General features: G+C 38.8%; 1 protein-coding gene across 1 annotated transcript in view; it reads left to right on the top strand.

Moving 5' to 3' along the window:
* Rpn2 (Regulatory particle non-ATPase 2) overlaps positions 1-18,416 on the top strand; it is an 85,065-nt gene that overhangs the window by 19,725 nt on the left and 46,924 nt on the right. The window lies entirely within an intron of this gene.

Raw genomic sequence — 18,416 nt, 5'->3', positions numbered from 1 at the left:
CATAAGTTATTTGGGGTGGAGCGGTCTTTCTCTCTGTGTGTATGCGTGTGTGCTTTTCAAGCCGAAACTTTCTACACACAGCAAAACTTGTTTACACAAGAAGCTCATATTCAGCGTATTTTCTTAACTTGAATCCAATTTCACATCCCATATTTACTAAACTTCCGAGAAAATGTGGCGTGCCTTTACATCAACGTTTATTTGAAGAAGTGTGCAATCTATAAAATGTGTGGGGGTTGGAGATGTCGGACGCGTCGTGTGCATCGGTGTGAATTCGTTGTTCCTTGGATGTTATTACATTAAAAGCCATACGTGGTGCCCTTCTCCTGCGTATAATCAAGATAATCGAGTTTCTGAGTAGATGGATTGTTAAGTTAATTATACACATCGCCCGGTGGAATAAAGTGCTCCGCGTCGAGCGCACGCCCCTGAAAAACGCCGTTCCGGTGATAAACTTACGGTTTGACATTTACTCAACAAAAATTAATGTAATTTGCGGCGAACGAAACGGGCTTTCAGATGCGCACAATAGAAGGGAGAATGCACCGGAACCGGGATTCATTCCGTCTTGTAATAACAAGACTAAATAGATTCCGGTAATATCTTGGTCGGAGCGCAGTTAATTAACTGTATTGGGGCGATGCTTTTGCAAACTATAAAAAGCACGCCGGCACAACAGACAGGTAAAGCAAATTGCATTAATCTATTCTTCGAATCATGAAAGTGCGCGGTTCTGCCGCGTCGTTTATGTCTGTATTACGTCGGGCCGTAAAGTCGCATTACCCAGAAAGGCAAAAATCGACGCGGGATGGCTCCCGGATTACGTTTTAATGACCTGTTGACATACGAGTCGAGAGATGAACGAAGAATCCTTCACAGAACGGGTGTTTGTGATGCAGTAAGTCGGCTGGCGTGGCCCGAGGCTCGGTTTTTAACAGATTTTCTGTACTCGGTACTAGATTAAAGCAATTAAGCGAAAATCCGAACCGATTTCGTGTTTGTAATGTTTTTTTGGCAGTGCACACGTTCATTACCATAAAGGGAATTTGCCATGTGAGTGATTACACAAATTTATTTGATCGTCAATGATTCATTGATGCGTTTCGAATTGGTATCGAGAGGAAAACTTACAACGTATCGAATGTTTCTGCGAAGTCGTTAAATGGCGAAAAATTCCATGTTTGAACGCAGGTCGAAAAAATGTGCAGCATAAGAATGACGTTTTGAAGGGAGATGCGTTGGAAAGGAAGTGAAGGATGCAAGATGTTAAAATAATTACAAAGATTTCAAAAACAGATGGCAATGATTATGTGAGCGAAGAGTGCATTAGTAGATTGTTAAAAAAACCACCGTCGCGTAAGAAAATTAAAGTAAGGTTCATCTGTGTCTAGACGTTATTAAGTTAAAAGGATTTTACTTTTGACAACAGAAACTACTTTGGTATGAGAAAAATGTACCTACATTTTTTTATAAGAATAAGTCACATTCGCCAGAGTTTCAAAAATACGTAAAGAAGGTAAATGTACACTCAGCTGAAGTTCTGATATAAGAAATGTTATTTTTAAACTAAGCATTAATTATGAAGTATTTATAGAGAAAATTATGTGTATGTAGAGCATTTTTTTTACGTGTGAATTTACACACTCGTTCGTAGGTGTAAACTTCCTATCTCTAAAAAAAAGTAAAAAATAATTACTTTTTTTTTTTAGAAATCGGAAGTTTACACCTACGAATTCACACGTAAAAAATGCTGAAAATATTTATATATTTATATTACACAATTTTTCTATAAAATGAAATTACATACATATTACAAAAAATAATAATCGATGAAACTTCAAAATATAATTAAAAAAACACCGTTCACGTTGGCATAATGAGAGGCCATGATTATTTTTTTTAAACGTTGGACACACTGATTTCCGTCACTAAAGTCACATATGGACCTATCAAAATGAACATAACATGTTGCTGAATTTCCGACGATGTCTGAGAATTCTTGCAAACCAGTAAAACTGACAACAATGCACTAGACATTGACGCTATTTATAACCTCAAACATGACTTAATTCAACAGACAGCTTTACTACCTAATTAAATGCAAAATGTCCATGATCTCCCATTATGTCTAAACAACGTTTTAGATAGCATTAAGAAAAGTATCTTAAATTTTTTTCATTCAACGCACTCTTTTAGGTAAACGGTATACGTTCATAGAAGTTCTTATTGTTATGCAGATGACGCAATTTAAATGTTGAAAAACAAATTTAAAAAACACATTTTTTTGGTTAAAATTAATTCATTGATTAGGTAAATTACGTTCAGTGCCAATAAGTTAGCGCTTTATGAAAACGTTTTTATTTAATTTTTTTGGCAAATCAGGATTTAGTTGTCACCACTTAATCAATAGCAGATGTTACGTTTTGCAAAACATAAACAATAAATCAAACGACACAGTGAGATTAGATAAATTGTTTGATTTCTGACTTGATTGGCTTCTGAAAATCTACCCGAGCGAAACAAAATGTGCGTAATATTTTACATTCACATCACAATAATAGAACGAGGAAATTGTCTTCTAATTTTTTTTTCCAGAAAAACTTTCCAGCTGTAAGAAAATATGAACGAAAAGATGTTTACTTGTGTCGTAAATTTAACGAGAATCGTGGGATGCTACCGGTAAAATTTTTATTCTAATAATGAATAACATCCCAGTGATTTTTTTATTATGTGTAGTGAGTGATGTTCGGGGAAAACAAGTATGTTGAAAATGTGTTTTTCTGGTAACGCGATGCGAGAAGGATGTAGACAACTTGATAAAATTCCTGTTGAAAATTTTGCGATTTTACCCGTTCCACCCTTGAACTATCTGAAACGCGCCTGCTAAGAAGGTTTCAGGTTTCGAGCGGAATTTTTCCGAATTAGAACTAGTTGAAAAATGTTTTAACGAAATATTTTGCTTCAAATCACCTCGATTTCGATCCTCCCACTCGCACAAAAAAGGATATCGACGCCGGTGAAAACGTCAAATCCAGCCAGTTTCAATTTTTATTTTAATTCGGTCGCAGGATGATTAATTAACGTTTCAGATAAATTAATTTTGCGTGCAATCCGGGTGCGCACAATGGCATTATAATAATTGAGCGATAAATCCGGATCGGGATGTGAAAAGTTCAATCGGTATTCGTCTCGACGTTGATTGAAAAATATGACATAAATGCGTGTTTGTTAACGTCAGGGAAATTCAGGAACTCACGTTTGCATACGATAGTGGAGTGTCGATCCTGTTTGTTCAGGAGCGCGGAGGAATTCGATTATTTCTACCCTGCGGCCGCCCCAGCTCCCGGACTTTCGTTAATTCCGGTGCCGTGCGGGCGAATTTTTCCCGGACATATTAGCTGTCGGATTTTAGCGAGACGTCGTAAATTTTTGAGTCCCCGTCCCGTCGATTGTTTGGAGGGGCGGCTCCGGATCAATCCCGGCGGGGACGGCATAGGTGAAGGTGCCACGAACTAAGAACATAAGCCGGGATCGGTCCGGGGCGGATTCCGTCTTATCTCGGAGACGCCTCGGAGCGCGTCCTTGGCCGCGCCGCCCCCTCTTGGAATTAATTTCAATAGAAATTGTTCCGAAAACCGACACGCACGTTTCGTGTAGCACACACAGCGGTTGGCCCGAACATCCATCAATTAACGGCCCCCAACAAATTAATCGTGGAGGAGATTGAGCCGCTGGACGTAACGGATGGGCGAAGTTTGACGCCGCCACAAGCGGCCCCCACGACCACGCATTCAGATGACGGGAGACCGTGGGAAACGTCCCTGGATATGTTTTCGGAGAAAATATTTTTGTTGCCGCCGGGAGCGGCGCTGTTCGGTAAACAGGCGAAGAAATGTCGAGTGCACGTTTGAAGATTTCGAATAAGAAATTTTCACGGGGGGCCTGTGGGGGTGGGGTGTTTTCGTGCGTCATTTGTCATACGAGACGAGGAGGACTCTCTGTTGACGGTCTCCATTCAGAAAAGGGAAAAACTGGCACACATCTGGTCACGGTACGTGAATCGCGTCATTCCCAGGTCCCGGGATACGATATTAATGCTGAAAGAAACTGACGAGCCATATAATAATAAGAAAAGCGTCTATGGACGGTTTATTCGAATATGTCAAAAGCATAAACTCGCCCGGGGACTAAATTATTGCCGACGTCTATGTAAGGAAACCGAGGGACTTGTTGCTTTGTTTGTTCCTATACGTATGGACGGGGCGAAATCGGAATTTTCGTGGGGATCAGTTCGGAGAGATGAAAAATAATTACGGGGTTGATCCCAAGGTAACAAGATTATTTCGGTTCGCTTGTGGAGAGGTTCTATAATTCTATAATTGGGGGGGCTCACATTTCACGACAAGTGATTTCCGAATTTGGCATTTTTGGATTTTTTTACACAGGGTTGTTGTAAACGTTTTGAAGGTCGTAACGCCCTAATTAGTCGCCTGCAGTTCTGGTGTACTTAAACTACTAAAGATTAATTGCCGGGTTGTCTAAAACAAGGGGTTTTTCGATAATCTAATTTAATTTTAAAAAATTGTAAACAGAAATCAAATCAAGTTTTCGTCTGTTCAATCATAATCGAAAAATGGCAGTAATATCCATAACACTAAAACCAATTGTTTTGATTAGAAAATCTGAAAATCTTCAAGGTGATGCTCCAGATGTTTGATTACTTTTCTTTGCCTATTTGCGAAAATAGTGTGCAAGATTGTTTCTTCAATATTGTGTAATTTCTTCCTGAAGCTCTTCTAAATCAATAAATTGATATTTAAAGGTTTGCATTTCAAATATCCAAATACATATTGCAAAATTTGTCGTTCCCTTAGTTCTTCCATAACTCTCTCAGGTACTAGATGTGTTCCAGTTAATTGTCTCCATTTTTTTTTACTTGTAGTCCCAACAAATGTGTTGTTGTAAATCTCTAGTACAAGTCACCAAATATTTCTCCCGGATTTGAACATTGAGATATTTCATTCGTGCACAAGACAAGCCGACACAGAATGAATATCTCCACCCACTCACACTGTTCAGCGAATTAACCATTTTATTGTTGCAAAGCAAGAAAATGGTTTATGTTTAAATGGAACCAAATGTTTGCTTATTACTAGAATAATTAACATCATGCACAGAGTAGTCTTTAACTAAATAACTACATAACTCAAAACATTATAATTTTACACTTTGAGGAATGATAAACAATGAAAACTATTAAGTAACAATAAGTGGGAGCTGTGATATTCACTAGCCCAGATCCAGAAGAGAGGCGGCAAATCTAAATGTATACTGGGTGCTCCAAAACTAGGGCAACGTTAGAAAATAATGAGAAAAATAATTAAATTTTTTAATGGCTTTTAGATTTGAAAATATGGGGGCTCAAAAGGTGCAGCTTTGATCTCGTTTATTTTAAATATTGAAAAAGATTTTTTCTACTTTGGTGTCACAATGAGCATTTTGTGACACCGAAAACAGTTTCATAAAGATCAATTTTATAGCATCGTTTCTAGTGATTATTGAATTTGGGGTTGGTATTGAAAGGAAATTTCAGTGTTAAATGTGATGTCATTTGAACTTGAATCCATGTTTTGGATCAAAATAAACTATTAAAGGGGTAGATTATTATTGTAACAACATCTGGGAGACCATACCATTTAAAATTTAATTTTCAATGAAATGACATTGCTTCGTCAATACCAACCCAATTCCATTAAAATAAAAGTCACTAGATAATAATTTTATATTTAAAAAAATTAAATTAATGAAGCCGAAGTAGAAAAAATAGCATGTTACACTCGTTACACAAGACATGTTGTCGAACTCGTTCCTTTAGAACACTCCTCACTGCGTTCGTCGTGTTCTAAACCTTCTCGTTCGACAATAGACTGTCTTGTGCAACTCGTATGACAATATGTATGTTATTGACGATTTGTCTTTTACTAGCCAGTGGCATAATAATTTTGAATGATTGTGATCAGGTTTGCAATTATTTACTTCATTATTTCCAGCATTTCCAAGAAGTGATTTTACGTCGCTTTTACCTCAAATAACGTATGGCAATATGGCTTTGATTATTCTTTTTTATATATTTCCATGGATACAACAAAAATGAAATATTTGCAGGCTACATATTGGGATACATAGAATGTTTTTAAATGTTGCCACATTTAGGGCCAGTTTACAGAAGCGAAATTAAGTTAATCATAATAAAATGCGCGATTAACTGAACACGTGATTAGATTGAACCAATCGAAGTTTTGGATTCATGGGTTAATCGCGCATTAACATTTAATTCGAATTAAATATTTCATTCTTTCTATAAACTGGCCCTAAGTGTAACAAATAGGTCCATATCTTCTACAAAAAAGAAGAATGATTTTTTAAAACATTTTTAACTGATATTTTAATGACTACGTAACAACGTACTGCTAAGTTGTTTCGCGAATTTTTGGGCACCCAGTATAAATTAATTGTTTTACGCTATACATACAAGAGTGTGTAGGTAGAAAATGAAATAATACAATTTCGTAATGTTTGTTTCAACAATCTGTTTTCGTACTTACAACGTCGTGTTTGTTTTCGTACAATTTTTTTTCACTTGAAAAATGCTTAAAATGAACTTATAAATAACAAGAAAAAGACATCTTTTAGAAAAAATATAAGTCTTAATTTTTCATCTTCCATTTACATACACATTTTTGTAGGACGAAATGTTTTGCCATTGAATCTTCTTCGCTATTTCTTGTAAGTAGTTGATTTTCAAAGGATTATTTCAATCCTTAAATACCTACCCATATCAGCAGCAATTTTCTTGTGAGAGTTATTGCTTTCGTGTGATCTACGAAATAAAAAAAATCGTGTTGGTTCCGAGTGTACCGTAGGGTAACTTTTTCCGGAACTACTTCCGAATTCAAAAATGAAAAGACCACTCAGAAGCAAATCCATCGGATTTCCAAATGGTATGTTGTTTGATTCCCGTTGCCATTTGAAACTGTAGTAAAGCAAAGCCCCCATTCCCATTTAGCCACGTAATAGTATATTATGATACGAGTCTTATAAGAAGCATTTTATCGCACGCACGGGTTTAGAGCACGACGAGCGTAGCGAGGAGTGCCCTAAAGGAGTAAGTGCGATAAAATGCCTTATAAACGAGATGTCATACAGTATTTTTTCTACTTTGCCACTTTTTCAATGAAAAAAAAAAAATTTAAAATGTAAAACCGTTAAAGTTGAAGGATTCCACCCAAGGTCACGTCTGCGGTCTGCCGCGACACCACAGTATCCGTCAAAATGAAAAAATTAAATTTCACTGTTTTTAGTATTATTACTATATCACGCCTTTTCCTATTATGATACGCAAAACAGTATCGTAATAGCATCAGTACGAACGCAAAGTAGAAAAAATACATTTTGGCATCCGGTGCACACGAGTTCCCGTCAGCATAATATTTTATGCCTGGGCTTCGACATAGGCCATTTAATCCTGCACACGAATTCCCGTCAAGGTAAAAATGCACCCGAAATTCTAGACTCGAATTCCCGTCAGAAAAAAACTTTGGTTATTGAAAGCACTGTTACGAAAGTAAGTATCAATGATGAATCTTCTATGTTCTGAAATAAAAACCATTTTTGCGTTAAAATTCGGTTAATAGTGACAGTTGTTTGACGTTTATTAGCTGACTTAGCAAAAATACGAAAAATCTGACACTGTCAAAGTCACAGCCGCCCCTTATCTAAGTATATAATTGTTGATCACATGGTATTTGTAACTTTTTAAAATTTTAAACATTTTTTTTTTGGTCCACGTAATGGTAAACAATAATGGTACCTGGCAACGGCTAGAGGGGTAGGTAAGTAAGGGATTGAAGCGCTCTTTTACCCTTGACGGGAACTCGAGTGTTGGATTATATCAGTTGATAATCACCTGACGGGAATTCTTGCATTACTTTATGACAAGAAATAAGTCAGACGGGAATTCAAGTGCGCCCTTGGCATCATGGGAGGCCATGGAAATTTTACATTTAATTTGGTTGGTAAAGCTGTCTGTTGAATAATTATGTTATGCTTTTCTAAGTTTGAGGTTATAAATAGCGTGCATTGTTGTCAGTTTTACTAGTTTGCAATAGAAGAATACTCACACATCGCGGCAATATGTTATGTTCATTTTGATAGGTCCGCATGACGGAAATCAAACAGTGTGTTCAACGTTAAAAAAAATAAATCATGGCCTCCCATTATGTCAAAACAATGTGAACGGTGTTGATCTCCCTTGCAAATTAATTTCACCTGTCTCACCGTTTTTTGAAAAATTGAAATCAAGTGTCACAACACGCCTGTAGAGGTTTCGGTGGCCCACCTAAGTATTGTAGAAATGTATTTTTTTTCTGTATTCTGTGCATTCCATCCTATACATACTTAAGTACATGATGTACTTAATACTTATGTATTACTATTATCTAAATCACAGCCACCTACGATATTAGAAACATTTGTAATGACTCCGTACTATTTCTTCTGTTCGAAAGTTTTTTAGTGAACCGAAGGGAGAAAGTTTAATGTCGACGGGTTAAACCGTGACTTGCAAAAGATCATGGTTTAGTGTTGACAATTTTCAAATTCTTTCAGTCCGTGACACCCACTTGCCTGCGCCGCGTCGACAGCTCATTTCACCCCTCTCCACTCGAGGGTAAAATATGAGCTCGGCGTAAAAATTTGCAAAAAATATTGTTCCGCGGTACCCACTTTATCCAATTTATTACCTTCCATTAGGTCATGATTTATCGATATTGCTCGGGTTATGGATAAATTTTGTAGGTCGGTGTCGACGTCCACCGCCGGCCAGGTGCATGTCCGGGTCACCGCTCCCTCCCGAAGAACAGCTTTCCGGTATTTTCGTGGCACCTGAGTGCGATCGCGAGTGCACTGCCCTAAACGGAGCGGAACGGCGATCCATCTTCATTACTTTAACAAATTTGACGTGACCCCATCTCGGGCCATTCTGCACGGTCCACTTGCACCGAAGAAACCGTCTGGACGCCATTTATACCCGTCTTGGGGCCTGGTCAATAAAGGTATCGTACGATTGTGCACGGTCGGAAATGGAATTTTCGAGCACGTGCACGACTCGCGTACTCCACCCCCACGACCCCCGGAGATTGATGGCGGGTTTTTACGGCACCCGATGAATATTCAAGGGGTGATTTGTCTATTGTTGGTGAAATAAACTCGTAATTATGCGAATCCGGTCGACTTGTTCGTCATAAATGTCGGGCGAAAGACGATTGATCTCGACCTAACGACGAAGAGGGTGGTTTTTTGCAAGTCGTTAGCGTAACAAGAAGGCTTGATGATCTTAAAACAACAAGAGGCCGATCAAATATTTGACGGATTTTAATTTTAAATTGGGCGGGTTTTTTCTTTTTTTTTCTGGAGCGATTCCGGTGACCGGAAATCGTTCCACGATGTGATTTTCGTCGGTGCTTAATGGCGTTTTCCTGATTTCCGTTGCAATATGTATCAGTGAGGCTGCCAAGCAGTGGCGTGGCTAAGATCTCGGCGAATTGGCGTCATCAAATCACACTAGTTTTCGAAAATTTTACCAAATTTTGGGAACTACTGCAACAATTATTGTTTTCAAAATTTCACGGTCAGAGAGTGGCTGTTGAGTAGATTGCAATCGAAGTATATTTTTTAGACCCACACAAGATGGAGACATTTTAGGCTCTCTCAAAAAGAAAAATTTTACAAAATTTTGTGTATTCTGTTACAAACACAATATGTACATCTTAGGACCTCAAATTAAAAGGCAATAATCTTACGTCTCACAAATGAATAAACTTTAGTCTCTAAGAAAATTTAAAAAATTTACCAAATTTTGACTTCGCATAACAACTTTCAAAAACATCCTGTATAGCTGTAATCTGTACTTCACGACAATATTAAAATTTTGAAAAAAATACTCATATACAGAGTGTATTTTTAAAATGTGCCGAAATTTTACCTACGAGGTTGTAGGACAACGTAGAAAACTAAAAGCAATTAAAAAAAATTGTAGCTCAAAAAATAAATGTCATTTTATTTTTTGACATAGAATTTTTTAAAAAATTTTTCCGAGTTCTACATGAAGCCAGTAGCTCATGGTTAAAATTTCTGCACAACTTTCAAAATCACCCTGTACAAATTGACAAATTTTAGTCCCTATGAGAAAACTATTTTTTTTTCAAATTTTCACAAATTTTGTTACATCTTCCAACACGTCTTTTGACTCTTTTAGAAACAAGAACTTGTTAATGATCATATTTGTTTCGTTTTCGAGTGAAACATTTTTTTTCTGAAATTGAATCCCTTCTGTTGATGATATATTTTGCTCCGCCCTTGCACCTGGAGTGGAGTGGGTCGGGAAGGAAATTGGGAGCCGCTTCCAATCAGTGATAAATGCCCGGTGTAGTTGTTTTTGTCGTAACTCATTTATCGGGAGCGTGACCGGATTGGGGATGCGCCCGGGAGGGGACCGAAAATAATTTATCTGTAAAGATGAACACGCTTATAACTTCTTTGTGTTTGTCCGGGAAAGCTGGTTTATAATAAATTGCGAGAGCTTACGTGGACGTAAGTACGTGTATGGGAAGGATATTTCTCTTATAAATCCCGACCGATGGGGCCAGATTCCGATTTCTCTTCCGGATCCGGAGCCTGATCGTGCACAAATTGCAATTCGAGTTGGTTTTTTCCCGGTGCTAATTTTAGAGAATAGCGCTTCCGGCAACAACATTATCGATATGACCGATCGCGACCAATAACCGCCTCCAATGAGCGGCAAACTTTTTCCCGAATCAGAGTGAACTTCCATTTGATGTGGTCTCGTCTCGAGAACGGAGCAGGAAGTTGGAAAGGTTCCGACTTGGCCATAACATAAATTGGAAGTTTCCTTTTAGGGTCGGAGTATTGAGCAATTTATCTGTCCGAGTAAATAATTGGGAGACGAAAAGATGGACCTTTCCACTTACAAACAGTCGATAAAGGGGTTATCAAATGGACACCGTGTCACTTGTTACACGACCGCGAGGGAGGGTTTAAAAAACGACGCGTTCAATTCCGACAAAAACGGATTTAATTAGCGGTTTTTACGGCGCTCGCAAATCCAGTCGTAAAATGGAGCCGGCGTTGGTACTTACATGAGCACATTTTGACGGCGAATTTTAACCGTTAATGGAGGAATTTCGGCGTGAAATGTGACATCTGCATCGTAAATCTACCCATTAGTGTATATACAGAGCGGAGCGTCGAACGGGGGTGCGAACTATCGGCGCACATTTTTTCCCCCGCACCCCATCCCTCGTAGGAATTCCGCCGCGGCGTAATATTCTCGGCACGCTTAACGGTGATGTACGAAACGTTTAATGCTCTCACATGTCATCCGATAAAGGTTGCTCGAGCTACCCCCGCGACGTGCTCCACCCCCCGAGCACGCGATAGCAGTTCGATGTTTACGCGTCGTGCACACACATTTATACGGATGTCGATTACGGAGATGGCCCCGGTTTTGGCAAATTTTCGCCGCCGCCACTTGTTGAACGCCGCGCGACAATTAAGAATACGATTAACTCGGGGGGAAAAAGATCGCCCGTCCCCTCGACGTTTTCTTTAATCAATTCGTTCATTAAACGGTCTCGCTCCCGTCCCCGACGGAACAATTCGAAGCGGCGGTAAAATTTCAGAAATGCCTAACATTTTCCGGTTGATCGGCACATTTACAACCGCAAGGTGAATTTTTGATGGGGGAAGTGTCGCCGTTTCGGTTGTGTTTCGCGTGGGGGGGCGGTGAATTATCAAATGCGTTGAAGTATTGATGAGGCATCTCCAAAGATGGAGGCGATTGTGGTCGTTTTCTATATTTGTCAGAATTTATTTTTTTATGATTAAAATAATTAATGTTTAATGTTGCCAAAAATAGATTGCCGGGAGGATAAAAGACAGAATTTTTGCCGTGTCTCAAAGAACCGATTTTAAACAAAGAGAAGTGATTGATTAGAATAAATAGTCTTGTCCGATGTAGAGAAATTTACTTTTGTCCATGGAGAGTGAAGTATTTATTTTATTCTAAAACATTATTTGAAAACGTTTCAGTTGTGTTTGTTCAATATTGCTTCTTTTTGGCTTGTTCAACTCGTTTATTGATTCAGACAAGTTTATTTACAACGAAAAAAGTCACTGGAAATTAATTTTTCTGAATCAAAGAAATTGAGTTTCGTTATACAGTGCGTTCGTAAACTTCGGAATAAATTCGATAAAACTGAAAGAAAGAAAAATTCTCGAAGAGGTTAAAAAGTGCATATACTTTACTTATGTTGACAACTTTTCGTCTCCTAATTATGACGTCATCAATAATTTTTTTAATGGCAGCCCCCACTTTTTTCTTCTTATTCTGATAGACCTTCGTACTACCCAAACGACGAGTGAAAGAAATTGGTACCTTACGTAACAATTTTTTTGAGAAAATAACAATTTTTATTTAAAAAATTTAATTTAATTTTTGAGGTAAATATTTTTTCCAATGGGTTTAGTTAAAATCGAAGGTTTATTTTAATAGACCAAACAATTTAGAAGGTTTATGGCAGAGAATTTGCGATGAAACGAACAAATAAGCCCTGTCATTATTGAGCGCAGTGTACAAAGTCTCGGTGAGTGCTAAATGGTTGGCGGGAGGCAATTTCAACATTTGCGTTGAATTTTATTGTTAACCTTAGATGTTCGTTTCTTTTTGTTAGGTCAATTAAAATGTTTACAATAAAAATTAAATTAAATTTTTGAAGAAAATTGTGTCATCTTCTCAAAAAAATTGTTATGTAAGGTATCAATTTTTTTCATTCATCGTTTAGCTAGTAAGAAGGCCTATCACAAAAACAAGAAAAAAGTGGGGGTTGTCATTTAAAAAAATTATTGATGACGTCATAATTAGGAGATGAAAAACTGTCGAGGGTTTTTCCCAAAAATTAGTAGTTACAATTTTATCGAATTTATTCCGAACTTTTCGAACGCACTGTATGTATGTGTAGTATCTTTTTTTTTAATATAACAAAAATCCCTATATGTAATTTATGTGCTTTCTGATTAATTTTGTCTTACTTTTAGTAGGAAGTTTACAGAAGTTTACACTTTAATTAATTATTAAAACGTTGTACAATCATTAATTTATTAATTTATTCGTTAAACTCCATAATTTTGAATTTTAAATATTAGGAAAGCAAACAGTAAACAGATCCTAAAGTGATTGTTATTCAATCGGTAATTGCGGACTTAAAATTTTCATTTTGCCATAAATTAGTCGTTTTTGTTGAAAGCTGAAATATTTTGGGTTTTATCTAGGGAACAATGCTGCTGATGAGATCGTGTTCTAAGCTGTCCGACATTTTCGGATTGATTAAACAATTTCGGAATATTCGGAAGACGATGATTTATAATAGTTCGTGGTCCGAGTCGTGCTGGCAAAAACACGGTGCGAGGAGACGTCGCCGCCCCCGAAATCAAGAAAACCTTGTATTTTCAGCGTACACACATTATATTTTCAGGCCGTAGGTACTCCGGATATTATTTGTTCAGGTCGGATGGATCCGAATCGTCCCCTTGGTCCGCGCCGCCCCCGGCACACGGTGAGACTTAATGCCCGACGACCGGCCGGACGCACGTTTTAAATAATTTCGTCGGGGATCTCCCGTCCCGAAACTCAATTCCAGTTAAAACTACACACATTTCCTGGCGCGTCCCGGCGTATTCGGGACACGCGCCGCCCCCCACCTGGGTTTAATTAATAACAACACCGTCTTGCTCCGGCAGGTGAGCCGGCTTCAATTTCGTCCTGTCATCTCGGTTTACATTCGATTCCGACATCACACGACACCGTCTACTTTGTGTGCGAACGCCGCCGCCTCATTTATATTGGGTTTTTGTCCGGCGACCCCGATCGACGCGATATTACACGCCGCCCCCGCATCGGCAACGAACGGCGATATTAGACGGCAGCGCGGGGCAATCCATCTGCATTTAACGCCCCCGAGCCGGATTAGCCCCGGAGGCGGCATCGGGATTCCACAGGTGATCCCTGGACCATCGTCTTGACGGAAAAAGGAACACGGGTCGCTTTGCGGCCTTTTCGTTGCATTTATTAAACATCAAACGAGAGCCACGCATAATTTTTTAATAAAACTACCCTCGCCGGGACCGTTTGATATTCAAAACGGCCCCCGGCGGCGGCGGCGGCTCATCCGTCGCGAAACGCACGATTCCCGGCGATTGTTTGGGCGTCGGCGGTGGCTAATTATCACGGCGAGATTCGGTGGCTGCGTTTTTTTCTCGCTCCTCCGACTTTGCGACAGTCATTAAGCTCGGCTCTCTTTGTTCGGAATCTCGATTTTGAGCACATTGTTCGCGGCAAAAAGGGAACTATGGCAACAACAGAACAAAGCACCAACGGAAATAATAATATGATTGTGTATTTTGTTAATAATAATGGATTTCCGCAAACGGCTGGCCGCAAAAACGCCCCAACTTGACAATGATTGAGGTCATCCGTGAAAATCGTCGGGGTTGTGGCCACCCTGCCAGGTTTCGGGGTTGTTTTATTGTCGAAGGACGTTGAATAGAGTCCTGTGGTGAATGGAAATAATTAAGTCGAGAAATGACTAACAGTGGCAACGGAGAAATTAAAAAAAAAAAAAAATGTTCGCCCGGCGCCTCCACCATTTTTGCTTACTTACGAAAGTTAATTCTCTTTTTTGTTATATCATTTTTTCCGAGAGCGACACAGCACTCATTTGAATTACGAAAAACAACGGGATCAATTGTTCGGATTCCGTTTTTGCTTCAGAACGTATCGAAGCTTTCGCGCAGAAAGCTCCCGTGTTTTGGACCTAAATTTAAACACTTTTGCACAAAGTGAGACCGGTAATGGTGCGACGAGCGAGGTTCGTTTCTAATTTATGGTTTAATAATCCTAATTGTTGTTGCGGCCCTCAGGAATGGAGGTCTGAACAAAAATTTATGATATTAATGTCTGTTTATTTCGTACTGTTAGATTAAGTTGGAAGGTCGTGAAGCTTAATGCTGGTAACAGAAAGATTAATAAATGTACTAGCAATTAGATGGGGTGGACGTAAAGCGAAATAATTATTTATGTGACGCCCGTATAAAACATTTTTTTGTAGAAATGGGAAGTTTTCGACGCACAAGAAGTGCTGTTTCTGTAGGATAAAGTTGTGACGGAAAAAAAATCAATAAAATTTCAAAGCGTAAATTAGAAAGTGTTAATTTCCTACTGTCATTATGTAACTTGAGTAAGCAGCTAAGAGTCAAAGGGTGTCACCATGTTGCGATGTTTACATTTAGAGTTCTTTTAAAATTGTTTTTATAAAATAAACGAATGCGGTGGTGTAAGTGGTAATGCCGCATTGCCAACCAAGTAATTTCTGTAACAAATGAAGCAACATTTTGTACGAAGGTAATAAAATGCGAAATGGAATTGGAAAGTGGTGAAAGTTTCAGTAACATTGGTTTTCAAACCAGGTACAACACCGTAACACAGTGGCCACATTTCGTCCCACACGATGAGCGATTGCCCTGTAGGAAAAGTCCAATCGCAAATTTTGATGCAACGGTATCAAGTGTGCAAAGTAACAATAATTGTAAAACGTAGTTTCAGTTTGTCTAATAATGAAACTTATTCCTTTTCATAGTCGTAGAAAAAGTATAGTATTCTACTCGCGGGTAATGGTTATCACTCACTGGGATGAATGAATCTCCTCATGAATAATAGGCATCATTACCTGCTCGTTGATTAATATACTATTCATGCCCTCAAAAAGTCCCCCCTTTAGATATATAATATTGATTGCAACTACTTTTTTAATTGTGGTGCAAAAAATGTATTTGTGAAGTTTGAAAGAAAAAATACTGACAATGTGGACAAAAATGTATTAACAAAAATTAAACTTTTAAATTCTTCACCACTTAGAGAATTTGATCTAAATTGCTGTAATTCCGATAGACCTCGAACTCCTATCAATATTATTTCTGTTGGATTTAGATCTGGAGAGAGTAAAGCAACGTATAGCATTTATTTTCGCTCATATGAATCCATGTTTGACTAATTTTTAGTATTGAAAGTATTATTTTGGTATGAATTTTTGCACAGGTTTCTCGCATCATTTAACGCTTTTGAGCTTCTGTTACGTTCACAAATTTTCGTGACCCCCAAGTAATTTCGCAAAGTCAATAGGTGTCATTCTAACGGCAAACTACTTCTTGTAGCTCTCTAGTTGGTTTGGTTATCATCTTCTGTCGTTATTTCAACAGCGGCTGTTTAAGTAACAACAGCAATTTGTGTATCAAACTTCATTTTAACAAATACAAACAGCCAAAAGGTGCTTTATTGCCAACACCAATTTCGATTTGAGAAAGAAATCATAATAAATCGTAGTTCTCGTTTTTGTCGTAATAGAACATCAACGGTGACAGTTATTGTTCAAAACAACGAGCAACACTTGTTTCATCTTCATATTTGATTGTATAGATAGATTTGATGTATCGCATTCAGTGTCAACGTATAATTCAGAAAAATGTATACTGTTTTGATTAATAATGTTGGATGTGCCGGATCACAAGTTTTAATTTCCATCGTCTAAAATATCGATTCGTAACTCTATACCGGATTGATACGACGAAGAAAAAATAGGGAATCAGTCCGCATTTAATTTCAAAATTCAGATGAATCGGAAAGTAAGAATGTATTACTGAAATTTTAAACAATGAATTGTTCAAGTTAACAAGATTTATTTTTCGTTCGGAAATCTAAATTTAAAAAGCCGCACTAATTTGAATAAGGAACAATGTTAAAATTACAAGGATTTCATTTTTACATTTTTTGCATCCACATGACGGATTGATTAAAAACTCCCGGAGAGTCAGTTATAATTTTTTTTTTACCTTCCAAAAGAAAATGTTGGGGCACTCGATAAATCCGATACGTTCTTTTCCCAATCCCGCATCAGCAGACAACGATCCTCGCGGCGATCTTAAAAAATCGTTCTTGCAGAAATGTAATTGAAACCGTGGATGTAATCCAGAAGCGACGTCGTTACCGCCCTGGCTTAATAGAAAACGTAACGAATGCGGTCCGTACGGATGAAAAAAATCGCGTGTCTCAGATCCACCCTTGCAGATAAGAAAAGTTCGGACGCGATTATGGCTTATTAAACTTCCGGTAAACGTCTGGAAATATGGCATCAGGCCAGTTGTTTGCTCTTCTTTCCGTTTGTTCGCAACGTCGAGAATTATCTACTTTTATTTGCGGAGGCCCGAGGGAAAAATGTTTATTACGTTCACTAAGTACGGGCTGATAAATGAGTGTTGATACTTCTTCCGAAGTTCCGTTGTTCGTGAGCGTTATTTTATTAACCGCAACAAAGCCGGGCCGAGGAGGCCTCCCCGGGGAGCTCCGTTTCCATTGACGTGATTTCGAAGCCCTCCGTTCTCGTCAAATTGAATTCTTCCGGGTGGTCATCGCTGCTGGGGGATTGCACTATCGATTAATTATTATTTGGGCAGGATGCACACGCGGTCGTTTCCTGGGAAACCGTCTAATTAACGGTCGCGTGTCGGCCAGTTTATCGCGTAATGTGCACCATTTCGGCTTGGAGCGAGTGTTATTGTCTGCAATTATCGCAGACAGGACAATACGGTGGATGGGCACGAAAGCGGCCACCGACCGATTAACCACCACGTCTATGTTGGCTTTTTGGCAGCGGGAAAACCGCCACCAACAAAGGAATAAATTATGGATGTTATCGATTCCGGGAAGTGCTCCGTTCCGCAGAAGAGTTTCTAGTTTTGTTTCGCCTCTTTGTGAATTTTAAAATGCGCCAACTAGAACGGTCGAGATCTTGATGGGATCCCCGGTGGTGAGCCCGCTCCCAGTTTTTCCCCGTCCATCCAATGTCGTTTCCGGCGCCATTTAGACATTACTTAATTGCATTATTACACACGACGGGCTTTCTACAGTCGCCGATTCCGAGCGAAATCACCGTCAATTAACTAAATTGTATCAATTAAACAGCACAAAGGAGCGGCCAAGTTTTAAAATAAAATTCGACCGTGCCCTCTGCGACGAAAAAGTTTTTTTGTTTTTTAGAGAACCTCCGGGATTTCCATTTGAAACGGTGAAAAGATGACGCGGGAGAAACGTCTTGTTCTTGTGCGAGGAGCGGCCAGGGTTTTATTCGGAAACTCTTTTTAATTACCCCCGCCGTAAGCCGAGCTGCGGCGAACAGGGGGCGGTTTGTTTTTTGACGACGATAATGGAAAAGTTGTGGCAGTTTCGAATG

The sequence above is a fragment of the Tenebrio molitor genome, chromosome 5 (genome assembly GCF_963966145.1).
Source record: "Tenebrio molitor chromosome 5, icTenMoli1.1, whole genome shotgun sequence".
NCBI lineage: Eukaryota > Metazoa > Arthropoda > Insecta > Coleoptera > Tenebrionidae > Tenebrio > Tenebrio molitor.
Note: the sequence above shows the minus strand (reverse complement) of the source record. Positions and strands in the feature narration are given on the sequence as shown.